Here is a 6,875-nt window from a genome sequence, read left to right on the forward strand (position 1 = left end):
CTTTCACAGGTAAATTTGGTGCGAGAAAATGTGCTTTTGCAGAACATTCCATTTTTGCCTCAGCCAAACCACCTGTTATGTTTTTATGGAAGGATGCATGAAAATGTGGTTCAACCCAGGCTCGTGCTCTTTTAACTATGTGTATTTTCATGCATATAATCTGCATAAAAGTTGATGTGCCGGTTACACATGAATTTCGGCCCGCAACTGGCACAGTGGCTGAGGTGTTCTGCTGCTGAGCCCAATGACGTGGGTTCTAGCCCTGCTGCGGCGGCAATTTGCCCAAAAGAGGTGAGAAACGAACACACCCTCGTGTAGAGAGTTTGATGCACATTAAAGATACCCAGCTAGTCTAGCCTTTTGCTACAGAGCACCTCGTAGTCCAGGTGCAGCTCCTGTTTGCAAAACTTTTTGAAAATCTTGAAAACCCCAAAGTGCATCTTTACTGCAATGCACTATGAATAGGGTTGTTCTTTTTGGGTTTGATATTTTTATAAAATCAGTTGGGGGGGGGGGGGGGGGGTGTAAATATTGGGCGCTACTTTTAAACCCAATAATCAGAGAGAAATGGGGCTTTTTTGTAAAACCATTCCAAAATTCAGGGTTTTTCGGGTTACATGTTCAGGTGTGCGAAGATTATTTTATCAGATGGTATCACAATCCTCCTAACTCTAGTGCATTAAAATTGGTGTTTGTTTCAAGTTGGTAATCTGGGGGGGGCATCAGGGTTTTCTAGCAAATACTCTCCAAAATTTGATGTTTTTTTGGAGATGAATCAGTAACAGTGAAAGTAAAGAGAATGGATAACTTTTAAGAAATGAAGCATTTAATTCACGGGAAGCTGGTCATCTGCACGCGCATGTCCAATCATTGAACGTACCTCAGCAGGGATAGAGTTCTCTCGACATCGCAGCTTCCGTTAGCTAGGCACAGCAATGCCAGTGTTGCATTTTCCAGCCTGTGTTAGAGTAGAGGGTGGTGGAGTCATGCCAATACTTAATGTGTTTGAAAGCTGCGTTTGTGGGGCTTGCTTTCAGCTACACTCGGTTACAACTCAAGAACGGCACCACCTCATGTAGTGTATCACTCCGCCAAAGCGTCGGACCCGTGACGTCAGTGCGCGCGCGTTTTGAAAGGGGTTTGCTATGAATGCGTGATATCGTCTGCCTTGTCTCACGCAGCTTGTTTGTCGTCACTGGAGTCGTTTATAAGCATATTAAGTCCAAAAAATCACGGGAACGGCTCACGCCATGTTCAAAATATTTCCAGTAACGCCCTACTTGCGCCGCGCGGAGAAACATCCGGCTACGGTGATAAGGCACAGCGGCAACTTCCGGTGCCGTTCTTAAGTTGTCACCGAGTATAGTACTGGTTGAGAACAGCAGATGGTCAGCGCACGATTGTGCCGATCGGTATACTTTAAAAAGGTTCATTCGAGGAGAAATTGGGTCTAATCGGATTCTCGTGAATAATGTTTGGGGTGTAAAAATCGGGTAAAAAAAATGATCAACCCTAATTATGCATAGTAATGAATGCGTCGTCACGGCTGTCATTGCATCTTCTCTCGTGCTCTATTCTAGCTGGCTGACTGTTGTCGGCAAAAAAAAAGGCGAGTTTTGCTCTTCAGTCTGGGACACAGCGTTATCCAAACTCTGTTGCAAGTGCGCTTGCCATTCAAGGTACGATGCCACCGTTCAGGAAAGCGTCGAAGCGAATCAGATAACAGAGGCTGCTGCTGGCTCTGGTGAAAGAGGACTTTCGGGCAACCTGGCAGCTACCTATCTACAGGCAGCTAGCATGGCAAATTGTGCCACACCATACATGAATGTATCCGAAAAGAAGTGTATGCAGTTTCAGCTCGTGTAGCTTGCCAAACTGGCAGTTTACACTACATATAGGCTACAATAAACCCTTATTTTCTTGCTTAGAAATGTTATTCTAAAAACCCTCTTGGGCAGCTTGTACACAAATAGACAACTACACAAGAAATCCCTCCAAAGGCACTCCTACGATGAACTTTGAATAATGCATTCATGTTTTATCAAATGCAATGTCCCAATGAGTGTATTAAAAATTCAAAAAAGACGATTTTCACCGAAAATAGAGAAGTTCAGTACCCCACCGCGTCCCAAGCACCCATACTGCCTGGGAAAAAGCCGACTTAGCCCACATTTTATATGAATGCCCTGAGCTCTAACCTAAAGCCAAATGGCATCTCTCTAACCAAATAGAGTGGGAGACTGCAGTGACCAGCTCCGAGCCTGAGACCCAAATTCAGGCCATGGACTAGGCTTTGGAAGTCGCCACGAAGCAAGGTCTTCTGGCCACTTAACGGAGTCAAGAAGAAGCCCATCAATAATCAAACTTAATGATTGTTGACTAAATAAAGTTGTTCCTCCTCCTCCTGGCAGTGGCCCAGGACGTATATCCTTTCACATACCTGCCAACTCTTCCGAATTTTCCGTAAAATGTACGAATTTTGACGCGTCTTACGATTTTACGAATTCTGCCTGAAATTATACGAATTTTCGTAAAAACTGGGACCATCTATTTAAACGATACTGTGGAACCTGCGCTGCCACGAGAAAGCAATACGTAGTCTTGTTATCACCATATGCGAAGCTGCGATTTCTGTCGTCTTCTCGGGGTGGGCTATGCAGCGGGGTGAACTCGCAACTACCTCGGCAAGCCTGCTTACAGCATGTTGTTCACGGGCCGGTTACGACTTCCGTGTTCGTGGCGCTCTTTGTATGACTGCCGCGTCCTGTGCGTGGTACGACTGCGGTAGTTGCTTCGCAGTGCAAAGGCGGGCTCTAAGCCGCGAAAGCACTACCAAGTGTTCTCGAAATCGTGGATATCCGAATTTGCTGCCCTTCCCAATGAAGTTGCTGCTCATTACTCTTCAACACTGACGGTTTTCATGTAGGCTTGAAAGACGGCGCAACACCGAGCTCTGCAATCTATGCTCATCGCTCCAGGCCATCGACCCTGGGACCTGAACCACCCGCTCTACTCTCTTCGGCAAGTCTCCAGGATCATTCTGATCCATCATTTGTCGCATTTGACCGCATACACGTTGGTAACCCCGTCTCCGAAGGCGTAGTCATGCCCGGGACTCGCCAAGCCTAACCAAGGAGTTCGAATTCGGTGTCATGGCAACGGCGCGAACGCCGCTGTCGCCACGTGCCGCCGATGCATCTCCAGCTGAAGCACGCGCTCTCACCACCGAGGAAACCCCTCGTGCCACCAAAGAAGCTCATCTTCGGTGCATCGGCATGCCCACGCAAGGAGCAAGCCCGCCCAGCCACAGTCTGCCTCAAGACAGCCTGCCGTTAACAACGACATTCGTGCCAGCTGAGGTACGCCGCCAAGTGACGCGGCACCGCCGAACCAGCAGCATCGACTGTGCACGCAGCTTACAACTCCTCTTAGCCGGGTGCAGCGATATCCTGGCCAGCCATGCACGTGCCACTGAGCTGCTGCAAGCTCGGGGCAGGAGACCTCTCCCTCTTGGCGCTGTATCATCGACCACCACGCCCTCCCTGGTTACGTCTGGCGACCACTGTGCAGGCGTCGAAGCGCAGCACAGCCCTCTCAACGCCGATGCAGACGACCAGGTGGTCAGCATGGACTCTGCGCCGCCAAAAAAACGCGGCCGAGACCCCGCCGACGGTTCGGGAGAAGAACAAGAGTACGCCGAGGATAGAGCTGGTGACATTTCAACAGTGGACCCAGGGACGGCGGCCAATGCGCGCGCCCCCATCCCCAAGCGCCGCAACCAGGCCAGCGATGCTCCGCAAGGGGTGAAAATGTCCCAGGCTGCGCAGATCGGCAAAACACGAAAGGCCAGGTCACGCTCTCACGTGAGCTCTCCTGCGCATTACCGGCCCCTTGCTACCTCCACTGGACAGGTTGCGATGGCGGCTTCTGCGAGGGAGCTTCCTCAGCGTCCCGCTGCCTCGTCGAATGGTGCCCCCGTTACCTCGCCGAGTGGCGCCGAGCTCGCCAACGAGCTTGTGCGCTTTGCGCGGCGCGCCGCAGAGCTGCGTGACAGAGCGGCGGCCGCGTCCGCTCTTCTGGCCGAGGAAGAAGATGGTGATGCGGCGCAGTGCGTGGTCACGCCGATGGATTTTGCGGCCACAGGCGTCCCCACAGAAGGGCGATCCAACGCCGAACCTTCTTCGGACGAAGTGGAGGGCCAGTGGACGCAGAAGATCTCAAAGGCACACCGTCGCAAAGCGCGGAAGCTTGCTGCCACGCGACCGATACACCAGCCTGCTGTCGGCACCTGCCTGTTTCGTCCCACTGACCGCTCTGCCTCCTTCCTTGCGGTATCGAGGGAGGCAGTCGCCCGTGAATTGGCCGCTGTCGCCGGTGTCTCCCAAGTGAGAATGAACACTCGCTTAAACGTTGTTGCCGCCGATGCCGAGACTGCGGAGTGGCTCTCTTCTCTGCTGGCAACGGAGGAAATATGCGGTATACCCGTACGAGCCTATCGACCCGTCGAACGCGGCACAAGTCGTGGCCTGATCTTCGGCGTGGACCCGCAACTCACGTCGGACGAGATAATGGCCAACGTTAAATCCGATGTGCCGATAAGTGAAGCGTCCCGGCAGCGCAATGGTGCAGTGGTGATGCACTTTGCGGGACCGGTCCCACCCGCCTTCGTCGCTGTCTACAAGCTGCTGCTCCCCGTGAGAGCCTGCCGTCCCAGACCTGTCCAGTGCGGCCGATGTGGGAGACTTGATCATGTGACGGCCCGCTGCAAGGGTACCGTGAGGTGTGCGCGTTGTGGGGGAGGACACAACAGTGCACCGCAGGTGTTGCCCGCTGCTCCAACTGTAGTGGCCCCCACAGTGTGACGGACCCCCGTTGCCCACGCTGGCAGCACGAGCGCCGTGTGGCCACAGCCATGGCCCAGGTGCTAAAGCCAGTGCCCCGTGCTGAGGTCGAGGCGTCGGTTCGATCAGCGCAGCCCAGCTACGCCGAGATGGTCAGGCGGTGCAGCACCCAGCAGCAGTCACGGCTTGGCCCACAGACGCCCCAGGGACGACTGCAGCCCCGGTCTGCAGCCCAGCGGAAGGAAGCCAGGCGCGCCACTGCCCAGCAGCCCGCCCCGCCCGCAGCCCGTCGTTGCGCTTGCAGCCCCCGGCCCAGAGCAGCTGATGCCCATCCTCCTGGCCCTGACGCACAGCTTGGTGGGCCGACTGCCTGCCGATGACCCGGCAAGGATGGCGGCCACAGACGCCTTGGCCCTCCTGAGCCCCCCCGCCCACCTACACCATGGCTAGCAGACCCGTGGGAAAGGCCAGCGGCCACGCATCCTGCAGTGGAACTGCAACGGCCTAGGCCGTCGCAGCGCGGAGCTGACTGAGCACCTGTTGCGGGAGTCCTTCGATGTGCTGGCACTGCAGGAAGTGTACATCTTTAGCGACACGCCGCGCCTGCCGGGCTACGTGTGCCATCTCAGCGCCACGAGCTGCCGCCTGAGGTCTTGCAGCAGCACACCGTGCCGCGACGCCAGCCACCCACCGGGAAAGTCGCGGGCAGCAGTCTATGTGCGCGCCACCCTCAACAGTGCTCCTGTTGACCTGGCCCCAGTTGCTGACGGCCCAATGGAGTGTGCCGCCGTGACAGTACGCATGGGGACAACGGACAGTACCGTGGCCAGCGTCTACATCCGGCCGCAGAAACCATGGGACGCCGTGGCGCTGTGCCGGCTGCGCGCAAACCTGGGCTCGGACGCTGTACTGTGCGGCGACTTCAATGCACATCACCCTGCCTGGGGGAGTCATCGAGCCACCCGAAGGGGACGAGAGCTGTTAGACGCCATCACCACCTGTGGACTGCACGTGGCCAACACCGGCAGCCCTACTTTCGTCCGCCCTTGTCGCAGTGGCACGGTCCAGCAGTCATGCATCGACCTAACCCTGGTGGCGCAGCGGTGCGCCTATTCCTGGGAGACCGCCGCCAGCACGTGGGGGTTCTGACCACTACCCCATACTGGTCACCCCCGGGAACCACCGCAAGCGAGCCGACACAAGGGCTTACGCAGTCACTAGCTGGGTCGACTTCCGCAAGGAAATGACCAAATGCACCGAGGATCCTGAAGTCGACTTCCTCGCAGCAGTCGTGCGGAGCGCCGACAAGGCAACGGTACGGGGAGAGGTACCTCTGCACGCCACTCCCGGACATGCAGCTGCTACGGCTTCGGGCCCGCCGCAACCAGCTACAGAGGAAGGCTTTGCGAAGCAAGCGCCCAGAGGATTGGACGGAGTACCGGCGGGCGGACGCCCAATGCCGCCGATGGGCACGGCAGCGTCGCAGGCAGGGCTGGGAGTCGCTGTGTTCGTCCATGGACTCTCGTAAGGACCCGGGCAGAGCCTGGCGTATCTTTAAGGCTCTGCTGGGGCCTACCACCACCAGCCGGCGTCCCCTGCATGCGGTCGCCATATCCCTGGGCATCACAGAAGGGGCCCTGGCGGAGCTGTTCGCCGACCAGTTTGCCAAGGCCGCTCAAACCCCGCCTCCAGTTCCTGCGGCCTCACCCGACGCGGAGCCAGCCGCCCCACACGACCAGAAAGTGGTGTCCCTCTGCTCCACGGACATCACGCTCCGTGAGCTGCAGGCCGCCCTGAATCGATGCCCCAAGCGGCGCAGCGCTCCTGGTATGGACGGGGTTACGTACCAGATGCTGCGGAACCTGGACGTGACTCAGTCAGAGCCGCTTCTGCGACTGTTCAATCGGGTCTGGAGGACTGGTGTCCTCCCTCCACCCTGGCTCGTGGGGCTCATCTCGCCAATTCTCAAGGTCGGCAAGCCCCCGACGGAGCCAGAGTCCTACCGTCCCGTGTCCCTGACGTCGGCTGCTGGGA

The sequence above is a fragment of the Haemaphysalis longicornis genome, unplaced genomic scaffold (genome assembly GCF_048455015.1).
Source record: "Haemaphysalis longicornis isolate Haplotype H1 unplaced genomic scaffold, Haemaphysalis longicornis Haplotype H1 scaffold_2, whole genome shotgun sequence".
Taxonomy (NCBI): Eukaryota; Metazoa; Arthropoda; class Arachnida; order Ixodida; family Ixodidae; genus Haemaphysalis; species Haemaphysalis longicornis.